This window comes from Schistocerca gregaria, chromosome 2 (genome assembly GCF_023897955.1).
Source record: "Schistocerca gregaria isolate iqSchGreg1 chromosome 2, iqSchGreg1.2, whole genome shotgun sequence".
Lineage (NCBI taxonomy): Eukaryota > Metazoa > Arthropoda > Insecta > Orthoptera > Acrididae > Schistocerca > Schistocerca gregaria.
Genome location: NC_064921.1, coordinates 770,426,436 through 770,442,235, shown reverse-complemented (window position 1 = coordinate 770,442,235; position 15,800 = coordinate 770,426,436).

Here is a 15,800-nt window from a genome sequence, read left to right as displayed (position 1 = left end):
TCCTTGCGTGATGCAAAACATATTGAATTTAATCGATGAGAGGAGAAAATGTAAAAATTTAATGACTAAAGCAGGCGAAGGGAATACACATGTCTAAAGAATGAGATCGACAGGAAGTGTAAAATGGCTAAGCAAGAATGTCCAGAGGATGAATGTAGGGATGTAGAAGCATATGTCATGAGGGGTAAGATAGATGCAGCCTATAGGAAAGTTAAAGAGACCTTTGTAAAAAAGAGAACCACCTGTATGAATATCAAGAGCTCATATGGTAAACTAATCGTAAGCGAAGAATGGAAATCAGAAAGAGGGAAGGAGTAAGTCGAGGGTCTGTACAATGGAGACGTACTTGAGGGCAATAATAAGAAGAATTTGCAAAGCATTGAAAGACCTAAGCCGAAGCAAGGCGCCGGGACTATACAACAACCCGTTAAAGCTACTGATCAACTTGGGAGAACCAGCTATGAGAGAACCCTTCCACCTGGTGAGCAAGATGTGTGAGACTGGCGAAATATCCTCAGACTTCAAGACGAACAAGAAAACAGATGCCAATAGTTTTGAAAATTACCGAACTATTAGTTCAATAAGTCATCGTTGCCAAATACCAACATGTATACTTTACAGAAGAATGGAAAAATTGGTAGAAGGCCATGTCAGAGAAGATCAGTATGGATTCTGAAGAAATTCACGAACAAGCTAGGCAGTTCTGACCCTATAACCTCCCACAGAAGATAGGATAAGGAAAGAGAAACATACATTTATATCATTTGTAGATTTAGAGGAAGCTTTTGACAATACTGATTGCAATACTCTCTTTCAAATTTTAAAGGTGATAGAGATGAAATATACGAAGCCAAAGGCTATTTACAATTTGTTCAGAAAGTGGATGGTGGTTATGAGAGTCGTGGGGCACGAAAGGGAATTAGTGGTTGAGAAGTGACTGAGAGAGGGTTGCAGTCTATCCCTGGTGTTATTCAATCTGTATATTGTGAAAGCAATAAAGGAAAGAAAAGAAAAAAAAAACTTAGTAAGAATTAAAGTCCAGGGAGAAAAAACAAAGACGCTCAGGTTTGCTGATGAAATTGTAATTCTGTCAGAGAAAGAAAATTATTTGGAAGAGCAGTTGAACAGAATGGGCACTATCAAAAGAGGCAAAACAAAGATAATGGAATGTAGTCAAGTTAAATCAGATGATGCTGAAGGAATTAGATTAGTAAGTGAGACACTTAGAGTAAGAGAAGATGAGTTTTGGTCTTTGGGAAGCAAAATAACCAGATGCTCAAAGTACAGAGAGTATAAAACATAGACTGGCAATGGCAAGAAAAGCATTCCTGAAGAAGAGAGATATGTTAAAAATGAGTATAGATTTAAGTATCAGGAAGTCCTTTGTGATAGTGTTTGCATGGACTTTAGCCATGTACGGAAGTGAAATATGTTCACAAATACACTCCTGGAAATTGAAATAAGAACACCGTGACTTCATTGTCCCAGGAAGGGGAAACTTCATTGACACATTCCTGGGATCAGATACATCACATGATCACACTGACAGAACCACAGGCACATAGACACAGGCAACAGGGCATGCACAATGTCGGCACTAGTACAGTGTATATTCACCTTTCGCAGCAATGCGACTCTCATCGCTGAAGACGACACGTCTCCATTCGTCCCTCCATTCACGCCTGTCGCGACACCACTGGAGGCGGGCAGCACGATGTTGGGGCGTGAGCGGAAGACGGCCTAACGGTGTGCGGGACCGTAGCCCAGCTTCATGGAGACGGTTGCGAATGGTCCTCGCCCATACCGCAGGGCAACAGTGTCCCTAATTTGCTGGGAAGTGGCGGTGCGGTCCCCTACGGCACTGCGTAGGATGCTACGGTCTTGGAGTGCATCCGTGCGTTGCTGCGGTCCGGTCTCAGGTCGACGGGCACGTGCACCTTCTGCTGACCACTGGCGACATCATCGATGTACTGTGGAGACCTCACGCCCCACGTGTTGAGCAATTCGGCGGTACGTCCACCCGGCCACCCACATGCCCACTATACGCCCTCGCTCAAACTCCGTCTACTGCACATACGGTTCACGTCCACGCTGTCGCGGCATGCTACCAGTGTTAAAGACTGCGATGGAGATCCGTATGCCACGGCAAACTGGCTGGCACTGACGGCGGCGGTGCACAAATGCTGCGCAGCTAGCGCCATTCGACGGCCAACACCGCGGTTCCTGGTGTGTCCGCTGTGCCGTGCTTGTGATCATTGCTTGTACAGCCCTCTCGCAGTGTCTGGAGCAAGTATGGTGGGTCTGACACACCGGTGTCAATGTGTTCTTTTTTCCATTTCCAGGAGTGTAGTTTAGACAAGAACAAAGTAGAAGATTTTGAAATGGAGTGCTACAGAACGATGCTAAAGTTTAGATAGGTAAATTGCAAAACTGATGAGGAGGTACTGAATTGAATTTGGAAGAAGAGAAATGTGTGGTACAACCAGACGCCCTCGCTCAAACTCCGTCTACTGCACATACGGTTCACGTCCACGCTGTCGCGGCATGCTACCAGTGTTAAAGACTACGATGGAGCTCCGTATGCCACGGCAAACTGGCTGACACTGACGACGGCGGTGCACAAATGCTGCGCAGCTAGCGCCATTCGACGGCCAACACCGCGGTTCCTGGTGTGTCCGCTGTGCCGTGCTTGTGATCATTGCTTGTACAGCCCTCTCGCAGTGTCTGGAGCAAGTATGGTGGGTCTGACACACCGGTGTCAATGTGTTCTTTTTTCCATTTCCAGGAGTGTAGTTTAGACAAGAACAGAGTAGAAGATTTTGAAATGGAGTGCTACTGAACAATGCTAAAGTTTAGATAGGTAAATTGCAAAACTGATGAGGAGGTACTGAATTGAATTTGGAAGAAGAGAAATGTGTGGTACAACCAGACTAGAAGAAGGGATCGGTTGGTAGGATACTTTCTGAGACATCAATGAACACCAGTTAAGTACTGGAGTGAAGTGTGTGTGTGCGTGGGGGGGGGGGAGGGTACAATTGTAGAGCTAGACCAAGAAATGAATACAGCAAGCATATTCAGAAGGATGTGGGTTTCTGTACTTACCCTGAGATGAAGAGGCTTGAACAGGGTGAAGTAGCATGATAGCTGCATCAAACTAGTGTTTGGACTGTAGACCACAACATCTACAACTCCAAATATAAGTTTGGAAAATAATAAGTTGAATAGCACTGGAGAGGTAAAAAAATACATATTGGTCAATATACTTTGTAAAACTTTAAAAAATTATTAATCCAAAAATACCAAATATTCGCTTTAAGGATTATGAAATTTTAAATGGAGTTATTATTGTATATGGATATGAATGATATTATTAGAAGTGTCCTTGGAGTTAATGGCCAAATTATTCTTGATAATGGAAAGACAGTTGAGAACCATGTTCATAAATTTATGTCATTTGAATTAATCATCATAAATTTTAATTCTGCTGATGGAATGCTTGTGAAGCATATTGGTCACTTTCATTGAGAAGTAAATAATATTGCATCATTCTAGTTTAATTCCGAATTTGGAGGGCCAGTAATTCATTGAACCACGTTATCCTGTATATATCCTAGTTTTTGGTACTAATAACGATCGACCAACAACTATAATTTAATTGACATCAGAGGCGCTTTGTGAGTTATTTTATCAACAAGAAATTAAGACAGATTCAACAAAACTGATGAAAAAAATGAAGTGCTGACAAGTTTTAACTAAGGTATTGTTTCCTTTCTTTACAGTTATAAAATCAATAATGTTGGCCACATAATTATCTATTCAGTTTTATTGGGTATAACATCATATGGTGGGTAATCTGACTTGTCAGCACTAACAATCCCGAACATCAAGTACATATTGAGCATGATGATGAAGATATTTTTCGCCTATTGGATGTTAGTTTTACTACCATTGTTAAGATCATTTAGCCTATATTTTTTCTCAGTCACAGGTGTCAGTAAAGCTGACAGCTTTCAATCTTGTTTGTTTCATAAGGGTAAAATTTTAGTTGGCTATTTAGACCAAGGCAAGCGAGGTGCTTTATCACATTGTAATGCTCAGTGTATTTTTCTAAAATTGCGATGAGGTCGGTTAGAGTTCGATCTTTCTGTAATCTTTACGTGGATTTCAAGGACTGGGGGCAGATTACAACACTGCTGGAATTGAAATAAAAGAGAGTCTTCCTAATGAAGATATAATTGTGGTAGAATCTACAAAAATCTACAAATTTGTATACTTAGTTCCATAGAAACCTATTTATAAGATTGAACCATGAGAAAATATTTTGAAAAATGTATTACCTTGTGAACTATGAACTGTGGAGGTCGCTGTATTGGGTGGTAAGTAGAATTTTGAATTAGATATTATGAATTCCTATAAGTCAGAAGAATGTGATATTTCATTTTATTTGTTACAGTTCAAGCAAATAGAAAAAATAATCAGTTGTTTGATTCGTCATTGCTTGACAAGTTAAGCTACACACACCTTTAAATCTCGTTAAAGTTTGGCAGACACATACACAATAATCGATCTATTTCGATGTGAGCAAGTGGTATCTGCCATATAACTGCATCGGCCTCATGGCTAGCTGGCAGTGCTGTGTGCTGCCTGAGATGCAGCATTAAAGTGGATGACAGTGCCTTGTGTGGTAGCTCAGCTCATAAGGTGAGTATATTTCTAATCACAAAATGCTTACCAGAGACGTTTTATGTTTTGAATCCTGCTCCAAGACTAGGCATTTTTATAAAAATTGCTGGGTAGTCTAGCCCAGGGTTTCTCCATATGAGACGAAAGGTATGCAGAAAAATTATGTGTTCTAGTAGTAAATTTTCGAGTAAAGCTTAAATTTTGTTATTAATTTTTTTTTCTTTTTATATGAATCCCTTACTAAACAACCTCAATAATGCAAGCAATTACAAGTCGTTTAAAAATATTTGTGAGATAGAAGTAAATGCTTTGGACATCAAAAATTTTTGCTGACCAACTGTCAACAGCCCAAATATACTTAGAGAAATGTAAGGTACACACTGTGCTATCTTACAGTACATGTATCTACAACCACTTTCAATAACTGATCATCTTCACAGTGGAAAAATATCTATTGTGACAACTTCACGTGTCATACTTTTTAATATTCATTTTTAAGAAAATTGGATCCAGTTATTCATTAGAAAATGTAAGGCAGAGTTTGGATGAAGTAATACCTACGCAATTTGATAAAACTGAAATTCAACCCACCTCTCCTACTGAGATTAGGAAAATAATAAATTCACTCAAAAGTAAAAGCTTGGAATTGATGATATTTCGAACAGAGTACTAAAAGCTTGTTTGCAGTCTATATGTAGTAGCTCATTGGAACAGGCAATTCTTGCACATAGACTGAAATACGTTTTTGTTAAACCATTGCATAGAAAAGGGGATAGGTCAGATGTTAACAGCTACCACCCAATCTCACTTCTGACTGCTGTATGGAAAATTCCTGAAAAAATAATGTATTGAAAAGTAGCATCACATATTGGTAAAAATGAAGTACTAACAACATTAGTCTTGTTTGCAGAAAGGCTTTTCGACCGGAAATGAAATATATGTTTCTACTAATCAAATATTAAATGCTTTGAATAACCGAACATCACCCATTTGGATATTTTGTGATCTCTCAAAGGCTTTTGATTGTGTGATTCATGAAATTCTTCTAGGTAAGCTTAAGTACTATGGTATGAGTGGGACAGTGCACAAATGGTTTAATTCATATTTGAGTGGAAGAATGCAGAAGGTTGAAATCAACAGTGCAGATAGTCTGCAAAAGTCAGCAGAGTACTCTAACTGAGGAGGTATCAAGAATGGTGTCCCACAAGGTTCAGTCTTGGGTCCCAATTGTTCATAATATGTATTAATGACCTGCCACTCTATACTGACAAAGATGCAAAGCCAGTTATTTTTGTTAATGATACAAGTATAGTAATCACACACAACAAACAAGAATCAGCAGAGGAAATTGTAAATAATGTATTTCAGGAAATTATTAATTGATTCTCTAGAAATAGACTTTCGCTAAATTTTAAGAAAACACAGTACATACAATTCTCTTTTGTGAATGGCATAACACCTTCTATAAATACAGATTATGAATAGAAGTTTGTTGCTAAGGCAAAATATTCAAAATTCCTGTGTGAGCATTGATGATAAATTGAATTGTGAGAAACACATTAACGATCTTGTGAAACGATTATGTTGAGCTTCTTATGCTATTGGGTTTATTGCAAATTTTGGTAATAAACGAATCAGTATTCATTGTACAAAAGTGTGTAATCAGAATAATGGCTGGAGCCCATCCAAGGTCATCTTGCAGACACGTATTTAAGGAACTTGCGATATTCACAGTACCTTTGCAATAAATACATTCACTCCTGAAATTTGTTACTAATAACGCCACCCATTTAAAAAATAACAGCGAAGTGTATAGCTACAACACTAGAAAGAACGATGATCTTCACTATTCTGGGTTAAATCTGACTTAGGCACAAAAAGTGGTGCATTATACTGCTACAAAAACTTTTGTCGTTTGCCAGACAGCATTCGAAGTCTGGCAGATAGTCAACCAACATTTAAGAGACAAACCCAAAGAATTTCTGGATTACAACACCTTGTACTCAATAAATGACCTTTTTTTTAGATATGAAGTAGTAAATGTGAAAATATTATTTTGTGTAATGAAAACTTATGTGTACGTGACACACTCCACATCATTACGAAATGTCTCATACATCATCTATGGAACAAGTATTGATGTAATTATTGTAATATATGCTATTTAAACAGAAAATATGCCATAGCTGACTTGCAAACGTCAGAAAAATATACTTCACGCAATAATACCGGCTTAAGAAAGTAGAAAACATTGAAAACATGAGGTCATGCGGCAGCAGTAAGTGCACAGCACCACTGCTCAAGCATAACAACATCCAGTGAGCTGGCACTCGTGTGTTCGGTGCTCGAACTGTGCAGGGTCCAGCATAACACGAGAGGCATAATAGAGCTGCAGTATACTGAACGAAGAGTGTTCCGCTGAAAGTAATGGCACATGTGATTCTGTGATTCGAGGGAGCGTGGTATACCACAAATATTTTCAATTTACGTCAACGATTTATCAGACAGGATCTCTTATGACGCTGTTGTGCAGACAAACGTGTCGTTGTTTTGACACAACTAGCTGCCGTCTGTAAATGTTGCGGGTGACGTCGTCACCCTGGCAAGATAAGCCCCTCCGCTTCAGCTGCGAAGTGACCGCCATGCCGTCCTAGTCTGCCGCGCCCAGGCAGAGTTTCCGTGGAACCGAGGACAGACGCTAATGGCGACGTAGGTTTACATCATGTCGTCGCGTGAGCTATGTGAACACGACGGCGATGAATGGAGAGAAGCCGGCACAGTACGTGATTCGCTTGCCAGACATCTAGAAGTTGGATCCCTTAAATCGTTGTGTTCATCTGAATTCAGTGCATCTCGTGTAATTCTTTGTTTTTATGTGTGGGTGCCAAATAGTTTGGGATCAATGGAGCGTGTGAAAAGTGTTTCGCAAACGCACCTGGCCTTAGAGTGTCGCATCGGTTAAAAATAATGCTTTGACATCCAATGTCTATAAGGGCGTGCCCCAAAATCGTTCACGTTCTGTAGTCATACTCGGCAATATTTCTTACCTAACCCCCCACCCCCACCCCATTCATCAAGTTGTCGCTTCAGACTTTTCATGACTAATGGAATTCATGAAAGATACTCTAACTCCCACCTGCAAACTTGACTAGGTATTCTGGGCACCTCTGTTTCTCCACTGCAGCCAAATAAGGCATCTTTTCGTTTGCTCCCAAATTCATTTAACCTTTTGCTTGTTTCCTCTAGTACTTCAGAACAGGCAAGTGTATACTGCCTGTTGAGCTCATACATTTTAATGTATCTCACATCAGATATCTTCGGCTCGTTGCCTTGTCAAAACTTCTAATACAAACTCGGTGTTTACTTTATGCGAGACTAGTAAGATAATTAAGTTTCCTATTTTATTTCTCTGTGAAATAAATGGTCCCCTTCACATATGAGGGCTGACGAGTTCGACTGTTATGTCCTGACCATGGTCACACCAGCTTATGAAGCATATCGCACTGTCTAGCCACTACGCTGCCAGTTACCAAGGAATTGCCACTACAAAGTGTGTTTGCTTTTGCGTTGCTCTCTGTCATTCCTTGTTTCGCAACGGAACAACAACCCGATACCGATATCCATGAGGAATCAAACGCTGTCTGTGAAGAAATCGGGATGACCATTCTAATGGGAAAGAGAGACCTGGGTACATAATTCGACCCCTGAGACAAAACGCCAGAGTTCTGTGGGGAAGAGACCTGGCGAGACTGTTTCAAAAAAAGGAAAGCGTAACAACTTCGACAGGGAAAGTTACGGCCGGCAACGATGGTTTAGTACTGTCAGGGGGTGTTATTCGTTCACAATCGGCCTCGAAGCTCTACAGTGAATGCTGAGAGCCACTGTAACGTCTTCAGCAATCTGCGAGCCGTCATCAGAAGGAAACATCTTGGATTTTTGTCTCTCAAAGTTTTCATCTTTCCTGACAAAGCTCGCTCTCACGCAGCTCGGATGACACAGGTGGATCTCGGAAGATCCAACTCGAAAGTGTTTCCACATACTGTATATTCAATAGATCTTGCCCCAAGTGATTTTCACATGTTCCGCCAACCTTGCAGCTAAGAACTTCATCACCCATGATGAAGTCACATCAACAGTGAACATTTAATTACGAGAATAGGACCCGACGTGTTACAACGCTGGTTTGGAATAACGTGTGTCACGTTACCATAAATGCTTCGAAAAACATGCTCACTATGTAGAAAAACAACACAAACATTCTATAATGTCAATAAAATTTTTTTCGTAATAAAAAGATTTCAGCATAATAAAATACGGAAAGGTTACTTATTACACACTCATAGCATTCATGACACATCGAAAGAACCATTTTGCAAACACTTTTTAGACACTTTTATTAATATGTTTACTTTTTTCGCTGTTCATCCAGTCTTCAGCTTCAAACATCCTAATGCAAAATACAACAAATACTCCTCTGAGTTCGTCATTAATTGTTACAACTTTTTTGTATATTTAATGACAATTTTTTTGTTCTCTCTCTGATACAGTTAACGGGCCAGCTCCCAATTTTTTTATTTTTATGTTCTAGAATTGATTGAAATTTAGCCACACTAATGGCAAAGTGCAGACTAATCATCAAATGAAATTGTCAATAAATTTAGAGCTGCACTGGAGCCTCCGTAATAGAGGCTGTGGAAACGACAGCGGTCCACGGCAGCAGCTCGACATGGCATCCACTCCACAAGTCGCTGGAAGTCGCCTGCAGAAATGTTGATTCACGCTGCCTCTACAGCCGTCCACAGATGCTAAAATATTACCGGTGCAGGATTTCATGCAAACACGGACGTCTGGATTGTCTCATAAATGACCAATGGGATTCATGTCAAGCCATATATGTGCCCAAACCATTTGTTCGAACTGCCCAGGGTGTTCAATAAAACAATCGTGAACAACTGTGGCCCAGTGACATTGCTCATTGTCATCTCTAAAACTTCAATCGTTGTCCGGGAAAGTTTCATCCATCCGTGGCTGAAATGTTGTCCATGTAGCCGACTATTCAGATGATTCAGTCAATTCTATGTAAACACACCCCACACCGTTATGGAGCCACCACCACCTTGCACAGTACCCGATTAAGAACTTGGGTCAATAGCTTCGTGTGGTCTGTGCCACACTCGAACTTCACAATCAGCTCTTACCGAGTTTAAACCGACCATGTCCATATTTTCCAGTCGTCTACTGTCCAACTAAAGGGGTCACTAGCCCAGGAAAAGCACAGCACGCTACGTCGTGTTCCTATTTTTTTTTTTTTTTTTTTTTTTTTTTTTTAGCACTATGGGTCTTAACTTCTGAGGTCATCAGTCCCCTAGAACTTCGAACTACATAAACCTAACTAACCTGAGGACATCACACACATCCATGCCCGAGTCAAGGTTCGAACCTGCGACCGTAGTGCTCGCTCCTAGAACCGTTCGGCCACCCTGGCCGGCTATATCGTGCTATTAGTAAAGGCAGTCGCTTAGGTCGTCTGCTGCCATAGCCCATTAACGCCAAATTTCGCCTCCCTGTCCTAACGTCGTTCGTCTCATTGATTTCTGTGGTTATTTCAAGCAGTGTTTCGTGTTCGTTAGCACTAATAACTCTACGCAAACGCAGTTTCTCTAGTTTGTTAATTGGAGGCCATTGGACACTGCGTTGTCCATGGTGAGAGACAATGCCTGAAACTTTGTGTTGTCGGCACACTTTGGTCGCTTTGGATTTCGGAATATCGAATTGCCTAGCGATTCAGAAGTGAAATATCCCATGCGTCTAGTTCCAACTGCCATTCTACGTTCAAAGTCTCCTAATTTCCGTCGTCCGGACGTGATCAGGTCGGAAACATTTTCATATGAATTACCTGAATACAACTGACGGCTCTGCCAACGCATTGCCTTTTTATACCTTGTGCACGCGATACTACCGACATCTGTACATGTGCATATCGCTGTCCCATGACCTGCGTCACCTACGTGTAAACACCTAAGTGTAAACACGAACAATAACTTCCTACCCTGGCACTGGGTGTAACCGGCTGCATGTAGTGGCACATGTCGACACGAATGACGCCTGCAACTTGGGTTCTGAGGCCATCCTCGTCTCCTTTCGGTGGCTGGCTGATTTGGTGAACCCAACTAGCAACGCACGCGGGGTGCAGGCTAAGCTGTCTATTTGTAGCATTGTACCCAGTGCTGATCGCAGTCCTCTGATTTGGAGCGGAGTGGAAGGTCTGAATCAGAGGTTCAGACGGCTCTGCCACGGTATTGGATGCGAATTTCTCGACCTCCTGTAGTGTTCCCCTTAATACGTCATGCGTGCACTACACGCAGGAAGCTGCTACTACGGTAGCGCAGTACCTTTACGGCACATGGGGCTTTTATAGGTTAGAGGACCCCTCCCTTTCGAGCAAACATGATTTTCCTGTTACATCAGCAGCAGCGACCTTGTACGATCTTGATCCTTGCAGATCGGAGGTATAAAACATTAGTATGATTTTATTAAACTGCAGGAGCATCCAAGGAAAGGTCACAGAATTAGTATCCTTCATTGAAGGTTATAATGCACAGATAGTATTCGGAACAGAAAGCTGGTTGAAGCCAGACGTCAGTGACAACGAAATCCTAAGTTCAGACTGGAAAGTTTAACGTAAGGATAGGTTAGTCGCCAATGGAGGCGGTATGTTTATTGCAGCAAAAAAGTCGATAAAATCTAGCAAGGTTATAACGGATTCCGAATATTAATTAATCTGGGTGAAAATGAGTATCAAAGGACGGTCAAAAATAGTAATCCGATGTTTTTATAGACCACTTGGGTAACGATTTGTAGTTGTCGAGCGCTTCAGACAGAGCCTGCAAAATGTCGTTAGTAATTTTCCTGATCATGCCGTTGTAACGGAGATTGACTGCAACTTGCCAGGTATAGATTGGGAGTGTTATACCATAAAAACTGGTGCCAGAGACAGGGAATCGTGTATCATTGTTCTGGATGTCTTGTCCGAGCAGATAGTTAGAGAACCAACTCCTGAGGGTAACGTCTTCGTCCTCTTGGAAACAAAGAGACCTGAACTTATCGAATCAGTTAACGTAGAGGAAGGTATCAGTGATCATAAGGCTGTGACAGCCTCTATGACGACGGCTCATACCAGGAGTGTTAAGAAACATAGGAAGATATATTTGCTCAGCAAGCGTGACAGGAGACTAATTTCAGAATATCTCAGCAATCAGCACAAAATATTCGGTGATGAGGACGAAGATGTGGAGAACAAATGGAAAAAGTTTAATTCACTTTCAATATGCCCTAGGCAAGTATGTTCCGAGTAAGGTTTTAAGGGACGGGGAAGATCCATCATGGATTAATAGAAGTGTTAGTAAAGCGCTACGTAAATAACGAGCAGTTCGTCTCATATTCAAGAGAAGTAAAAACCTAGCTAACAAACAAAATGTGAACGAAGCGAAAATGAGCGTAAGGAGAGCAATGAAAGAGGCGTTCAGTGATTTCGAAAATAAGGCGTTGTCAACCGACCATAGTATAAACCACAAGAGATTTTGGTCGTGTGTAAAATCAGTAAGTGGGTCCAAATCACCTATTCATTCTCTCAGCGATCACACCGGCACCGAAACGGAAGATAACGGAGAGGAGGCCGAAATACTGAAATCGGTCTTCCGATGTTGTTTCACCGAGGAAGGTCATAACACTGCCCCTCCTTTCAATCGTTGTGAGAACGTCTAAATGGGAGATATTGAGATAACCGATCGCGGATCTGAAAAGCAGCTAAAATTGCTTAGTAGTGTAAAGGCTTCAGGACCAGATGACATACCTATACGTTTATATAAAGATTATGCTAAAGAACGTGCTCCCCTTCTAGCAGCAATTTATCGTAGATAATTTGGTCAGCGAAAGGTACCTAACGACTGGAAAAAAGCACAGGACATTCCCGTTTTTAAGAGAGTCGGTGTGACAGATCCACACAATTATGGGCCTATATCGTTGAAGCCAATCTTCTGTAGAATTATGGTATATGTTTTGGCTCAAGAATTATGACGCTTTTGGAAAATGAACAGCTCCTCTATAAAAATCAACATGGATTCCGCTAACAGCTCGCTCAGTTCCTCCGTGAGATCAACAGCGTAGTGGACAACGGCGCTCAGGTTGATGCAGTGTTCCTTGATTTCAGTATGGCTTTTGACACCGTCCCGCATTGCCGTTTAACGGAAACAGTACGAGCTACGGAGTGTCGGAGCAGACCTGCGATTGGGTTCAAGACTTTCTTCCAGAGAGAACTCAACACGTCGCTCTTGACGGAACTAAATCGACAGATGTAAAGGTAATATCCGGACTACCACAGGGAAGTGTGATAGGACCATTGCTGTTCACAATACATGTGAATGATCTAGTAGAAATCGTCGGATGCTCTTTAAGGCTATTTGCAAATGATGCAGTTGCCTATACCAAAATAGAACGCCAGGATAGTAAGAACTTGCAGGACTATGTGCAGAGAATTGACGAATGGTGCAGACTGTGGCAGTTGACCCTGAACGTAAATAAATGTAACATATTGCGCATACACAGGAAAAGATATCCACTACCGTATAACCACACTATTGATGACAAACAGCTGGAGACAGCGTCTGCCGTAAACCATCTAGGTGTAACTATCCAGAGCGACCTTAAGTGGAATGACCATATAAAATAGTGGGAAAAGCAGACACAAGACTCAGATTCATCGGAAGAAACTTAAGTAAATGTAACTCACCCCCGAAGTAAGTTTCTTATACGGTGCTTGTTCGCCCGATTCTTGAATACTGTTCATCTATCTGGGATCCCCATCAGGTAGGACTAATAGGGGAGACAGAGAAGATCCAATGGAGAGTGGCGCGTTTCATCGCAAGGTCGTTTAACTCGGGAAATAGCGTTACGGAGATGCAAAACAAACCCCACTGTCAGACGTTACAAGAGACATGTTATGCATGACGGAGAGATTTACTATAGAAATTTCGGGACAGCACTTTCCAAGAGGAGTCACACAACATATTACTTCTACCTACATACATCTCGCGTATTGACCACGAGGAGAAAGTTCAGAAATTAGAGCCAGTACAGAGGCTTATCAACAATCATTCTTCCCACGAAGTATTCGCGAGTGGAACAGGGTTGGAGGGATCAAATTGTGGTCCCGAAAGTATCCTCCACCACACACCATTAGGTGGCTTGCGGAGTTTGATGTAGTTGTAATATTTTTGAGGATTAAAACTGATCATTAACTTTTGCACTACATCAACACCCACATGCATTATCCCCAAAGCCCTAAATGATGAGTGACGGAGGGTACCCCATACAACAACTAGTCAACTCCTTTCCTGTTCCACTTGCAACCAGAACGAGGGAAATAAGTTGGTCTATAAGCCTTCGTGCGAGCCCTAATTTCTCATACCTTCTTGGTCTAAACGCGGTATGTAGTTTGGCGGCAGCAGGATCGTTTTTGCAATCGGTGGCAAATGCCGGTCATCTAAATTTTCTCAATAGTATTCCTCGCATGAACGTCATGTTTCCTCCATCCATATGAGTTTCCGATGCATCTCAGTAATACTTGCGTCTTGTACGAATCTGTTGGTAAAAAATCTAGGAGCCCACCATTGAGTTTCTCCGACGTCTGCCTTTAATCCGACTTGGTGTGGACCCCAAAAAACTGAGCAGTGCTCAAGAATGGATTTTATTAGTTTCGTATATGTTGTCTTCTTTACAGATGAACCACACATTTCTAAAATTGACCCACCAAACCCAAGTCAGCCATTTGTCTTCCCTTTATTAATCCTAGCACACTCGTTCCATTTCATATCGCTTTGCAACGCTACGCCTAGGTATTTCATCGATGTGATTCTGTCAAGCAACACACTACTTGTAATGTACTGGAACATTGCAGGATTGTTTTGCCTGTTCATACAGATTAACTCACATATTTCTAACTTTACAGCTAGCTGTCATTCAACTTAGAATTTTGTCTACGCCATTTCGTACCCTCCTACAATCACTCAAACACGACACCATCCAGTACAACACAGGTGTTCACTCTGTCCATCAGATCATTTATGTATTAAGAGTATAAGAACAGTCAGATAACACTTCCATGGAGCTCCTGACGATATTCTTGTAGCTCATGAACACTCGCCGCCGAGGACAACTACTGGCCTTACTACTAAAGGCGTGTTCAAGATAGTGACATACCTGTTAACCTATTCTGTACACTCATAGCTCCGTTAACAATCTATAGCTGGGCGTCGTGTCAAATGCTTTCGAAAACCTAGAAATATTGAGTTGTCTGTTCCCGTTCATTCTTAGTTCACACGAAATCATGTGAGAAAACTCCAAGGTGAGTTTCGCACGAGATATGCATTCTATATCCGTGCTGATTCTTGGACAGAAGCTTTCCTGTCTCAAGGAAAATTTACTACATTCGAATTCAGAACACGTTCTAGAGTTCTGCAGCAAACAGATTTCCGCCTGAAGTCTAATATCATTGGGAATAATAACACAGGCTGAGTAAATAACTCATTTTTCAAGCGTTTTTTTCGTCACAGGTTTAGCGAATTTCACGCACCCCACTCAGAGTGCCACCTCACACTCATAACACTATTGTCAACTTGCCACAGTGCTGCGTCACTTTGTAAAACTATTCAAAATACACCTTCGTGTGTTGCTACTGATACTTTCAGTGAATATTACGGAGAGGAGTCTCACAACCATATATATTTCATTTATCTTATGTATAGTTCTTCTAGCATGAAGTAATTATAGATTTGTTCGAGTGTATGGAAATTATTGTAGTTTGGCATTAATTTTCACACGATTCAAATATTTTCTGTTGAAAGTGAATTATCTCCTGCAGCTATTTCCATCACAATACCTCTGATGACTTTGTACACTTCACCTTGTAAAACAACGGCTGTTACTGATTCGTGTCTTGAATTGCAGAAACATTTAAGGAAATCTGACAAAAATTGTGTATTTGTGTCTCTATTGATAGTTACATTCCACTGGCTGTTTTAACATACACGACGTGAGGTTTGCCTGTAAGAAGTAAGTAT